This window comes from Ursus americanus, chromosome 28 (genome assembly GCF_024610735.1).
Source record: "Ursus americanus isolate L20-20 chromosome 28, mUrsAme1.1.p, whole genome shotgun sequence".
NCBI classification, from domain to species: Eukaryota; Metazoa; Chordata; class Mammalia; order Carnivora; family Ursidae; genus Ursus; species Ursus americanus.
The window spans coordinates 34,110,081-34,122,782 of NC_142154.1; the positions used below are offsets into that span (position 1 = coordinate 34,110,081).

The window sequence follows — 12,702 nt, forward strand, 5'->3', positions numbered from 1 at the left end:
CTAGGATTCGTGATGTTCAACTGATCACGTGTTTAAAGTAGCAATTGCCAGGGGCACCTGGCTGGCTCAGTCGGTGGAGCGAGCGACTCTTGATCTCGGAGTTGAGTTTGAGCCCTGTGTTGGGTACAGAGATTACTCAAACTAATTAACTAATTAATTTTTAAAAAGTAGTCATTGCCAGATTTCTCCATTGCAAAGGTATATGTTTCCATTTGCAATTAACAGTAATCTGGGAGATGATACCCGTTTCGTAATAACTCTTCACTTAATGGTTGTAGCGTCTATTACCAAATCCTTGCTTGAACCAATTATTTCATCAGGTGTTGCAAAATGGTGATTTCTAAATTCTTCAGTTCCTTTTACATCTATTAGCTGCAGCTAAAGACAGATTTTCTTTCTCTCCTTTGTATTACCATGAATTCATGGATTGTTATTTATACAATATTTTACAATCAAGTATAGTCATTACTCATTTTGATGCTCAAGTTATCTCAAATTTGGCCAATGTCCTTTAGACATACCCCATCATTGTTTGAGCACTGCCTTGCTTTCTGGTACAATGAAATGTCCCAGGCTCACCTGGTACTTTCTCCACCCCAAATTGGGTTTCTTTTAGGGAAGAAAGCTGTTTAGAAGCCAAGATTTGGACATTAGGTATGCTCAGTACACAAGGGTTTCTCAATGAACAGTTGTTAAAATTGGGGTATAATTCACATACCATAAAATTCACCCTTTTGTGAATAATTAGCGGCGCCTGGACTGCTCAGTCAGTTAAGCGTCTGCCTTCGGCTCAGGTTATGATCTCAGGGTCCTGGGATCAAGCCCTGCATCAGGCTCCCTGCTGGACGGGGAGCCTGCTTCTCCCTCTCCCTCTGCCTACCACTCCCCCTGCTTGTGCTCTCTCCCTCTCTGTCAAATAAATAAATAAAATCTTAAAAAATAATAAAATTTTAAAAAGTGAATAATTCAAAATGCAAACCGAAACCATGATGAGGGGGTGGCTGGGTGGCTCAGTTTGGTTAAGGTTAAGGGTCTGCCTTCGGCTTGGGTCATGATCTCAGGGTCCTGGGATCAAGCCCTGCATCAGGCTTTCTGCTCAGCCGTGAGTGTGCTTCTCCCTCTGCCTCTGTGATCGCTTTCACTGTCTCAAATAAATAAGTAAAATATTTTTTAAAAAGAGAAAAAGAAAGAAACCACAATGAGTGCTCACTTCAGCAGCCTATATACTGCAATTGGAACAATACAGAGAATATTAGTATGGCTTCTGCGCAAGGATGACATGCAAATTTGTGAAGTGTAAAAAAAAAAAATCCACAAGGAGATACCGTTTAACAAACATTAAGATGGCTATCATAAGAAATGTAATTTAAACAGAGAATAACAAATGTAAGTGAGGATGTGGAAAAACTAGAACCTTGTGCATTGCTGGTGAGGACATCAAATGGTGTAGCCAAGATGGAAAACAGCATGGCAGTTCCTCAAAAATTCAAAATAAAATTTCCATATGACCCAGCAATTCCATTCTCACGTATATAGCCCAAAGTACTGAAAGCAGGGTCTCAAAAAAAAAAGGTATTTGAACACCCATGTTCATAGCAGCATAATTCACAATAGCCAAAAAGTACAAGAAACCTAAGTGTTTGTCGACAGATGAATGGATAAACAACATGTGATAAATATATAGAATTTATCTGTAAATTTTTATGTATATTGAGTATCTACATCTATAGACTATTATCTTGGCTGGAAAGGGAAGGAAATTTTGCACATGCGCCAGCATGGATGAAACCTGAGGACACTTTGCTCAGTGAAATAAACCAGCCACAAAAGGATGAAGACAGTATAAGTCTTCATGAGAAGCCTAGAGAAGTCAAATTCAGAACCGGGAGAGGAGGGAACGGAGAGTTATTATTGAATGGGACATAGAGTTTTGGTTTTGCAAAATGAAGAGTTCTGGAAACGGATGGTAGTGATGGTGGCTCAATAATGGAAATGTACTTAACGCCACCGAACCACACACTGAAATAGTCTTAAAATGATACATTTTATGTTATGTATATTTCACCACAAGTTTTTAAAATTCAATGATTTTTAGTGTGTTCATAGAGTCATACAGCCATTACTACTTCTAATTCTAGAACATTCTCATCACTCCCACAAGAAATCCGGTATTAGCAATTGCTAGCAATTACTGCCAGCAATCACTCCCCAGTCCCCGTTTCTCCTTAGCCCCAAATCTACTTTCTATCTCTATACATTTGCCTGTTCTGGACATTTTATATGCATGAAATAATAAAGTATGTAGCCTTTGTGTCTGTCGCTTCGCATAATATTTTCAAAGTCCATTCATGTTTAGCATAATATTTTCAAAGTTCATTCATGTTGTGGTATGTACGAGTATTTTCATTTCTTTTCATGGCCAAATAATATTCCATTGTATGGCTATCTCACATTTGTTTATTCATTGGTTAGTTGGTGGATACTTGGACTGTTTCCATTTTGGGCTTGTAAGAATACTGCTGCCGTGAATATTAGTGTACAAGTTGTTGCGTAAGCATATTTTTCTTGGATATATACCTAGGAGGGGGATTGCTGCATTATATGGTCACTCTATGCTTAGCTTTTCTAAAGCCTTTTTTAAATCTTTATTTTTAAGTAATTGCTACACCAAAAGTGGGACTGAACCTACAGCCCTGAGATCGTAAGTCATGTGCTCTGCCGACTGAACCAGCCAGGTGCCCCTCTATTTAATAAAAGAAAAAAATTTTTTAAATTTTTAACTAACATGCTTAACTTTTTGAGGAACTGCCAGACTGTTTTCCCCAGCAACTGCAGCATTTTACATTCCTACCAGTGTGAGTTTCCAATAGTTTTTTTGAGTATTATTAAAGTCATTTTGTAATCCTTCTAAAAAGGATCTATGAATTGGCTTAAATCATACAGCTCTGTGCTTTGTTTTGCTTTGCAAATTTGAAATAAAATAAGCAGGAAATGCCTCACGTGAAAAAATGAGCTGTTTTAATAATAAAATATATACTGCAACATCTGTTATCTCTAATCCAGAATATTTTTCTTTTTCTTTTTTTTCTCAGAATATTTTTCTATTGGGCCCTAACACCTGTGGCCTCCTGACTGCTTGCCGGACCCGGACAGGTAAGTACGAGGGAGGAGTCTCCGACTGGGCCAGTCCTGCTGGAGAGGCTTGCTGAGCCCTCAGCATCCCATCTACCCCCTTTTCCGCAATGCAGAGCGGCCCCGAACTACATTTCCCAGAATGCTCCCAAATGGAGGTTGGAGTTTGCATGAAAGGAATTCGGGGGAAATTTGCAAGGTAGACGCGAAAGGGACTCTGTTATTCTCCAGGGGTGGTGACAGCCAGAAGTGAGAGTCGCCCAGGCTGCCCAGCGAGCTCTCCGGAGCCCCGGCTTCAGGCTGAGACCGTCAGCGCCCACTCGCGCCTTCGCAGCTGCTGCCCCAGCTCCGCTCCCTCCCTGCTCGTCCAACAACCGTGTAAGCTCCTACCGCTGTATTAGACCCTAGACCCAGAAGACGTAGAGTGGCTTGTGTTTTCCTAAGCAAACCCTGAATAATACATGTGTGTATGGGGGAGAGGTACCATTTAACATTTAATATATTCAAAATACAATGGGGGGGGGCGGGAAATGTGGTGTGTCTAGAGACTTTTTGCACCTGTGGGAAATTTCTGTTTCGGAAGCAAACTGGAGTCAGCCTTGCTAGTCTTAATTTACCATGAACATTTAAAAAAAAAAAAAGCATTAAAAAAGTGTCGTTAAAAACTCATTGTAAGCTCCATTTAATGGTCGAATAATAATCCATCAAACAGATATCCTATGATTTAACGAACTAATCCTATAATGTTGGCATTTAAACTATTGTTTAAAATTGTTTGGCAATTATGAATAATCCTGAAAAGAGCGGCTCTTATGATTACTTTCTTCAGACAGATTCCAAAAAGTGATTATTTCGGGTTCAAAGAATATAAACATATTAAAGATTTTGAATACACATTGTTAGATTGGTTTCCAGAAATGTAGCAATTTACACTCTTACAAGTAGTGACCAAGAATTTGTCTTGCCTGTCAGGACAGTCTATGACTGCCATCAAATGCTAGAATGTGGCAGTCATGTTTGCTAATTTGCTTGGTAAAATTTCAGGTTTAATTTTTATTCACTTGATTAGCCAAGTTTGTGTTCTCTCTCTCTCCCTTCCCTTCCTAACTTCCGTCCCTCCCCTCCCCCTCTGTTTCCCTTTCTCCTCCCCTGCCTTTTTCCCTTTCCCCTCCCTTCTCTTCCTCCTCCCTCCCCTCTCTCCCCTCTTCTTTCCTTTCCCTCTTTTTTTCTTTCTTTCCTTCTTTTTTCCTCCTTCCCTCGCTCCTTCTTTCCCTGTATTCTTCCTTCCTTTCTAGAATTCACATGCTTCGCCTATAAATCTGTCAAATACCAGGTTTTTAGAAATTCCCCCAACTTCCTGTTGCATTTAATTTTGTTTGCATATAATTTTATTATATATCTTAATATTTTTATGTAGCAAAAATCTATTCCTTTAGAATTCCTAACATTGCTTTCAATATTAGTTTATTTGCCATTTGGAAATCAGATAAATACTAAACTCTATTTTCTGTTATTTATGGCTTGATTTAAAATTATGGCTTGATTTTATACATTACCTCTTCGACTTACCTGAACTTTTTTGGGAGAGGGGGAGCATATATTAAAAGAAGATCTAACTTAACTTTCCCCTGAAACAACTAGTTGCTTGAGCACCCTTTGGACAAATCCTACCCTTCTGTAATATTATTTTTAGATTCTAAATGTGGCTCTTTTAAATAATTAAGACATGCATGTTGAAGAAAGTTCAAACACCTCAGAAATACATAATGTGGGAAATGAAAGAATCCCACCCCTTAAAGGTAATCACTGCTGATGATTTAGTGAATTATTTAAATTTTAGCTTTTTGTTTAATTTATTTTTTAAAGGTTTATTTATTTATTTATTTATTATTTGAGAGAGAGAGAGCATGTATGTGCTTGCACGTCCAAGCATGGTGGAGAGGGGCAGAGGGAGAGGGAGAGAGAGAACCTCAAGCAGACTCCATAGTGTGCACTGAGCAGGAGCCCCATGCTGGGCTGGATCCTAGGATCCTGAGACCATGACTTGAGCTGAAATCAAGAGTCTGGCACTTAACCGACTGAGCCATCCAAGCGCCCCTAAAATTTAGCTTTTTAAATTGAGGTATAGTTTACAAAAATAACATGCATAGATTTTAAATGTACAGTTTGGTGAGTTTTGACAAATATATATGCCCATATAACCATCAGCCAGTCAAGCTACAAAACATTTCCGCACCTAAAAGTTTCTCTCTTGCCCCTTTTCAGTCAGTCCCCATTTCCAACTATTCCCAAAGCAACAACTATTCCAATTTCAATCTCTTTGGTCTTGTTCTGACTGTTCTTAAACTTCATGTAAATGGAATCATGAGTATAAGCTCATTCATGTCTGGCTTCTTTCACTCAACAGAATTCTCTTGAGAGTCATCCATGTTGTTCTGTGCGTTAGCCCTTCTGCTTTACTGCTGAATAGTTCTCCAGCGCATGGGTAAATCACAGTTTATTTATCTGTTCATGTATTGATGGACATAGGCGTTCTGTCCAGTTTGAGGCTGTGTCAAATAAATCTGCTAAGAACATTGCAGTACAACACTTTTTGTCAGCATTTCTGAAGTGGAATTACTGGGGCAGAGGGTAGGCGTAACTCTAATTTTATAAGAAACGGACATGTGGTTTTTCAAAGTGGGTATACCATTTAACCCTCCACCAGCAGTGTGGAACAGCTGCTTCACATTCTCACCAAAACTTGATATTATCTTTTGTGTGTGATTCTATTTTTAATATATTTTGTTAACATTTTAGCACAGTCACACAAGATGCAAGTACAATACAAAGAACATTTTCCTTCCCCATTTTATTTTATTTATTTATTTTAAAGATTTTTATTTATTTAATTGACAGAGATAGAGACAGCCAGCGAGAGAGGGAACACAAGCAGGGGGAGTGGGAGAGGAAGAAGCAGGCTCATAGCAGAGGAGCCTGATGTGGGGCTCGATCCCATAACGCCGGGATCACGCCCTGAGCCGAAGGCAGACGCTTAACAGCTGTGCCACCCAGGCGCCCTGATTTCCTTCCCCATTTTAGAATAAGTTGCCAACCTAATGCTCCAGCCCCCCTAATTCTTGAGTGTGTATTTTATACAATCAAGGACATTCTCCTACATAACAATCAAAATTAGGAACTTAATCTGGGTGCATGACAAACATCTAATCCTCAGACACTATTTACTATTCAATTTAATGATTGTCCTAATAATGTTCTTTCTAGTAAGAGGATCCTGTTCAAAAAGTCTATGTTGCACTTAGTTGTCAAAGGTCTTTAGTCTCCATCAAACTGGAATTTTCCTCAGGTTGCCTTTTTTATTTCTATTTTTAAAATTTAATTAATTAATTAATTAATTTATATTTCTTGAGAAAGAAAGTGTAAGCAGGAAGGGGCAGAGGGAGAAGGAGAGAGAGAATCCTAAGCAGGCTCCAAGTTGAGTGCAGAGCCCAATGTGGGGCTCGATCTCATGACTCTAAGATTATGACCTGAGCCAAAACCAAGAGTCGGACGCTTACCTGACTGAGCCAGCCAGGTGCCCCAACAGGTTGCCTTTTTTAAAGTTTCCAAGCCAATTATATTGTAGAATGGCCTCAAATTTGGTGCCGTTTGATGTTTCTTCATAATCGTATCCATGTCACACATCTTTGGCAGGATTATCGTAGCAGGTACACGACTTTAATTTGTCCCCTTACTGATCATATTCACTTTGATCATTTGAATAAGGTGGTGTCTGCGTGGTTTCTCCAATGTACTCTTTTCTCTTTGTAGCTAATATTTTTGTAGGGAAGTATTCTGATGTTAGGTAACTAATTGCTTCCAACACTTCTAGTTTGTTCATTTATTAATTTATATCTCTAGGGACTTGTGGTTTCCTATGTTGTTCTGTGGGCAATCATCTATTACTGTCATTTATTTTGATACTCAAATTGTGCCATATTTGGCCCTATAAGCTGGCTTCTCTGTCCTTTTGAAATGTTCCTATCATTCTTAGAATAATTCTCTGCTTTCTGGCACAAGAACATTCATTATTGCCTTGAACTCAGAGTGAGCCATTCTCCAAGGAGACTTAGTTTCTTTTAATGGAGGATGGTATTTAGAAACCAAGATTTAGGCACTTGGTGTGCTCATTGTTATTAGCATAACACTGCTCCTAGTGCCTATCTCAGGAGAAAATTAGGGAATATGTGGATGGATACACACAAATACACATACACACACACACACACACACACACACACACACACACACACCCCAAATGCACACATTTACATCTGTTTATTTCTTTCCTTTTTTTGAGAGAGAGAAGGTGCACACGCACACAGGGGTGGGGAGTGAGGGGAGGGGCAGAGGGAAAGGAGAGAGAGAGAATCTTAAGCAGGTTCCACAATCCTGAGATCATGACTTGGGCCAAAATCAAGAGTCAGACTCTCAACAGACTGAGCTACCCAGGCACCCCTATCTATGCTTATTTCTATGCCTCTTTACATTTATTGAAAACCATAAGTCCACACCAATACTTCCAATTCCAACCGAACTCATATGATTCACTTTAGTTTTCCCCCTTTCCATATTTGTAACTCTTTTCTCTGACATGTATTATCCTTATCATATTTATTTGATCAATACACTGAATATATCTAATCTCCCATGTCCACTGCTATCTCCTCCCCAGTGTGGTCACCCTCCTCACTATACTTACTCTCTGATACTCCACTCCAGATTACTCTTCTACCAGGACACCCTCCTCTCCTTGCTCAGGTTCTGAGATCCTGCTTTGGGCCTCCTGTTCAAGCAGATGACTTCCTTAGACCACTTAGGCTCTGACTCTCTAGGCCACCCTCACATGGACACCTTCTCACTCAGCTCAGACTCTAATTCTCCACGTTGGGATATCTCCCATATGGACTCTCTGCTCTTTCTATTCAGGTTCTGACATCTACCACTGGGCTTTCCTCTGTGTGAGCACCTGTCTTACATTGCTTATGCTCTAATATGCCATATTGGACTGTCCCTAAACATGTTTGCTCCCCTCACTCTGCTAGAGTTCGGATACACTGTTCTAACCCATTGTGACTGCCCCTTCCCCCAGATCTCCATCATGTGGCCCCTACTTGGCTCTGCTCCACATAATGGCTTTAGGACTGAATCGTTTGGGAAGCAAAGGGAAAGAGGAAGGGGTATGGGCCTATTGTCATTCCTTTAAATTTTCGTTATTCCAAAGGGTTTGACATAGTGTCTCACTATGTTTTTAGAATGCATATCTTTGATGAATAATGATGTAGAACTTCTTTTATGTGCTTATTGGCCATTTGTACATCTTTTTGTCAAGTGTCTACTTGAGGGTTTTTTTTTCCCCTCTGCCTTATTGATTTGTAAGAATTCTTCACATATTCTGGATTCAAGTCCTTTTTAAATGTGTATATTGAGAATGTATTTAACAACTCTGTGGCTTGCCTTTCTGTTATCTTAATAATGAAATTTTTACTTTTTATGAAGTCCAACTTATGAAATTTGATTTTATGGCTAGTGTTTTTGTGTTCCATCCAAAATATCTACCTACTTCAACTTCATGAAGATCTTCTTCTGTGTCTTCTTTTAAAAGCTTTAAAGTTTAGACTTTATGATTAGGTCTCTGATCCATCTTAAATTAATTTTTGTTTATGCTGTGAGAACAAGGCCAAGGTTATTTTTTTCCATGCAGATATCCAGTCGTACCAATACCTTTTGTTAAAAAAAAGATTTTCATTTTCTGATGAATGACCTTGGATCTTTTGTCAAAAATCAAGTATTGTACACATGTGGATTTATTTCTGTATTCTCTCTACTGTTACATTGATCTGTAGTCTACTAATACACCGAAACCCCCAACGTACTTGATTATTGTACCATTATAATCAGGTAGTGTAAGTCCTCCACTTTTTAAAAAAGATTTTATTTATTTATTTGACACAGAGAGAGCACAAGCAGATGGAGCAGCAGGCAGAGGGAGAGGGAGAAGCAGATTCCCAATGAGCAGAGAGCCTGACATGGGGCTCAATCCCAGGACCCTAGGATCGTGATCTGAGCCGAAGGCAGATGCTTAGCCAGCTGAGCCACCCAGGCGCCCCAAAAGTCCTCCACTTTTGTTCCTCTTTTTCAAGATTGTTTCTGCTAGATCCTTTGGGTTTCCTTACAAATTTTAGAATTAGCTTGTTGATTGGCTACAAAAAATGTTGCCTGGGAATTTGATTAGGACGATGTTAAATCTATAGGTCAGACTAGGTAAAGTTGCCATCTTAATAATATTGGGGTTTTTACTAAATGAACATTATATATTTCCATTTGTTTAGGTCTTTCCTAAATTTTTTTCACCATGTTTATCATTTGCAGTATACAGGCATACCAGAGAAGGGATGGGTTTCGTTCCAGACCACCACAATAAAGTGACTAAAACGATAAAGAGTCAAATGAATTTTTTGGTTTCCCAGTGTGTAGAAAAGTGATGCTTACACAATGGTCTATCAAGTGTGCAACAGCGTTATGTCTAAACAACAGTGTACATACCTTAAGTAAAAAATATTTTATTGCTAAAAAATGCTAACCATCATCTGAGCTTTTAGCGAGTCATCTTTTTGCTGGTGGAGGGTGTTGTTTGCTGTCGATGGCTGCCGACAGATCTGGGTGGTGATTGCTGAAGCTTGGGGATGGCTGTGGCAATTTCTTAAAATAAGACAACGATGAACTTTGCTGCACGGACGGACTCTTCCGTTCACGAACTATTTCTCTGTAGCGTGCAGTGCTGCTTGATAGCATTTTCCCCACAGTCCTTCAGAACCGGAGTCAGTCCTCTCAAAGCCTGCTGCTGCGCTGTCAACTAACTTCATGTCATATTCTGAATCCTTTGTTGTCACTGCAACATTCTGCACAGCATCTTCCCCAGAGTAGATTCCATCTCAAGCCACCACCTTCTTTGCTCATCCATTAGAAGCAACTCCTCATCTGTTCAAGTTTGATCCTGAGGTTGTAGCAGTTCAGCCCCATCTGCAGGCTCCCCTTGTGATTCCAGGTCTCTTGCTGTTCCCACCACATCTGCGGTTACTTCCTCCGCTGAAGTCTTGAACCTCTCAGAGTCCTCCATGTGGACTGGAATCTACTTCCTCCAAACTCCCATTAACGTTGGTATTCCATGGTCCTCAATCCCAGGATGTGAGCTTTCTGGGGTCTCCATTCATGCCTCTGTACCTATGAGAGTTTATACATTCTACATTAGGCTGGGCCCAAGCTCTCCTGTCTTTCACTATTGTGCAGCCTCTGGAATCTGTTCAGCTCTCAGCCTCCCAGAAACTTCCCTATGGGATCTCCTGGAGTCTTGCCCTGCTCATGCACATCTTAACAGTGGGCCAAGTACCCAAGGGAAGTTTTTATGCAATTTTAGAGGGTTCCTTCTCTGCAGCTGCCTCCTCTAAGTCATCTTGCCCTTCAAACCCAGCTGTGTTAGCAGGCCTACGCTCTAAGCTCTGTTTCCTCTGCCCGGAGACATTGCTGCCCTCTGCTTGGGTTCCATAGCCCTGCGATGAATGCAAGGGTGACCTCATGTGCTTCCCTTTTCTGAAGGTTAATAACCCTGCCTTGGTTTCTGTTCAATGCCTGCAATTGTTGTGTGTTCAAATGCCTGTGTCTGTCTAGCTTTTATTGTTGTTTACGGCAGGAAGGTGAGTCCAATGTCAGGCACTCAATCTTAACTAGAGCTGGAAGTCAAGAGGTTCATCTTTTAAAAGAAATTAATTTAAAGAACCATGATGTTTTTCTCATCTCTAGCTGTAGTGCAAGGCTAAATATACAGAGCCTCTTACCAAATACTCTTGGTCATATTCAAATCCCAAATTGAAAGTCCTATATTTTTATAGGGTTCTGTCCTTTCTTTTCACACCTTCCATTAAAACAGTGGAGAGCTTAATAAGATATATTCATCCCAATCTTTGCTAAATTTCCTATTCATGTAATTGGAGGAAGCCTAAAACATGTGCATATTGATTTTTATAGACCATTAGAGGCAAAAGTTAGATTTCTTTGGTCAAAGATAGAACATGGAAGTACAAGTGCTCAGATTTCCTTCAGTTGTTAAAGGAGAGTAAAATAGATGAGCTTTGTCACCTCATTCCTTCTTTATATTTTTATGTATTTTTATTTTTTATTTTATTTTTTATTTTATTTTTTTTAAGATTTTATTTATTTATTTGACAGAGAGAGAGAGACAGCCAGTGAGAGAGGGAACACGAGCAGGGGGAGTGGGAGAGGAAGAAGCAGGCTCATAGTAGAGAAGCCTGATGTGGGGCTTGATCCCAGAACGCTGGGATTACACCCTGAGCCGAAGGCAGATGCTTAACGACTGAGCCGCCCAGGCGCCCCTATGTATTTTTATTTTTTAAAAAGATTTATTTATTTGTTTTAGAGATAGAGAGCACATGAGCAGGGGGAGGGGGAGAGGGAGAGAGAGAATCTCAAGCAGACTCCCCATTGAGTGTGGGAGTTGGGGCTTGATCCCATGACCCCGAAATCATGACCTGAGCTGAAAGCAAGAGTCTCACACTTAACCTACCAAGCCACCCAGGTGCCCCTCATTCCTTATTTTTTAAAAAATTAAAAAAATAGGGGTGCTCAAAGAAAAAGGGGGCACTCAGTGGGGAGTCTGCTTGAAGATTCCCTCCCTCTGCCCCCTCCCCCCCAGCTCACACTTACACACACACATTCTCTCTCTCTCTAAAATAAATAAATCTTTTAAAAATCTAAAAAAATAAATAAAATAAGCAATCTAAAACTTTTTCCAGTTGTATTGAGATAGAGTTAACATATAACATTGTATTAGTTTTAGTAACATGATGATTTGATATATGTACATATTGCAAAATGACTACCACAGTTTCGTTAACGTCCATCACCACAAATAGTTATAATTTATGTGTGTGTGTGTGATGAGAACTTTCAAGATCGACTCTCTTAGCAACTTTTAAATATAGGCTACAGTAGTAACGATAGTCACCATGGTGTACATTACACCCCCAGAACTTATTTACCTGATAACTGGACGTTTGTACCATATGACCTTCGCACATTTTGTCCAGCCCCCTACTTCCCTGCTTCTGACAACCTCGGTACCTATGAGTTTGGTTTTTTAAGATTCCACATATAAATGAGATCATAGAATATTTCTTTCTCTGTCTGACTTATTTCATTTAGCATAAGTTAGCATATCCTCAAGTTCTGTCCATGTTGTTGCAAACAGCAGAATTTCCTACTTTTTTTTATGACTGAGTCATCGGTACATAAACAGATAGATTGGTCTCACATTTTTCTCTATCCGTTCATCCACTGACATATACTTAGGCTGTTTCCGTGTCTCGGCTATCGTAAATAATGCTGCAATGAACATGGGGGTACAGATATCTTTTCAAGAGAGTGATTTCATTTCGTTCAGACATATTCCCAGAAGTGGAATGGCTCCATTTTTAATTTTTTGAGGAAACTCCATACTGTTTTTCATAGTGGCTG

The 12,702-nt window shown here is 39.7% G+C and overlaps 1 non-coding gene across 1 annotated transcript; it reads left to right on the forward strand.

The window, feature by feature from the left end:
• The first annotated feature begins 1,202 nt into the window (after positions 1-1,202).
• Positions 1,203-1,309, forward strand: LOC123800891 (U6 spliceosomal RNA). Its single transcript, XR_006782042.1, has one exon. It is a non-coding gene; the product is annotated as a U6 spliceosomal RNA (small nuclear RNA).
• Positions 1,310-12,702: the final 11,393 nt, after the last annotated feature.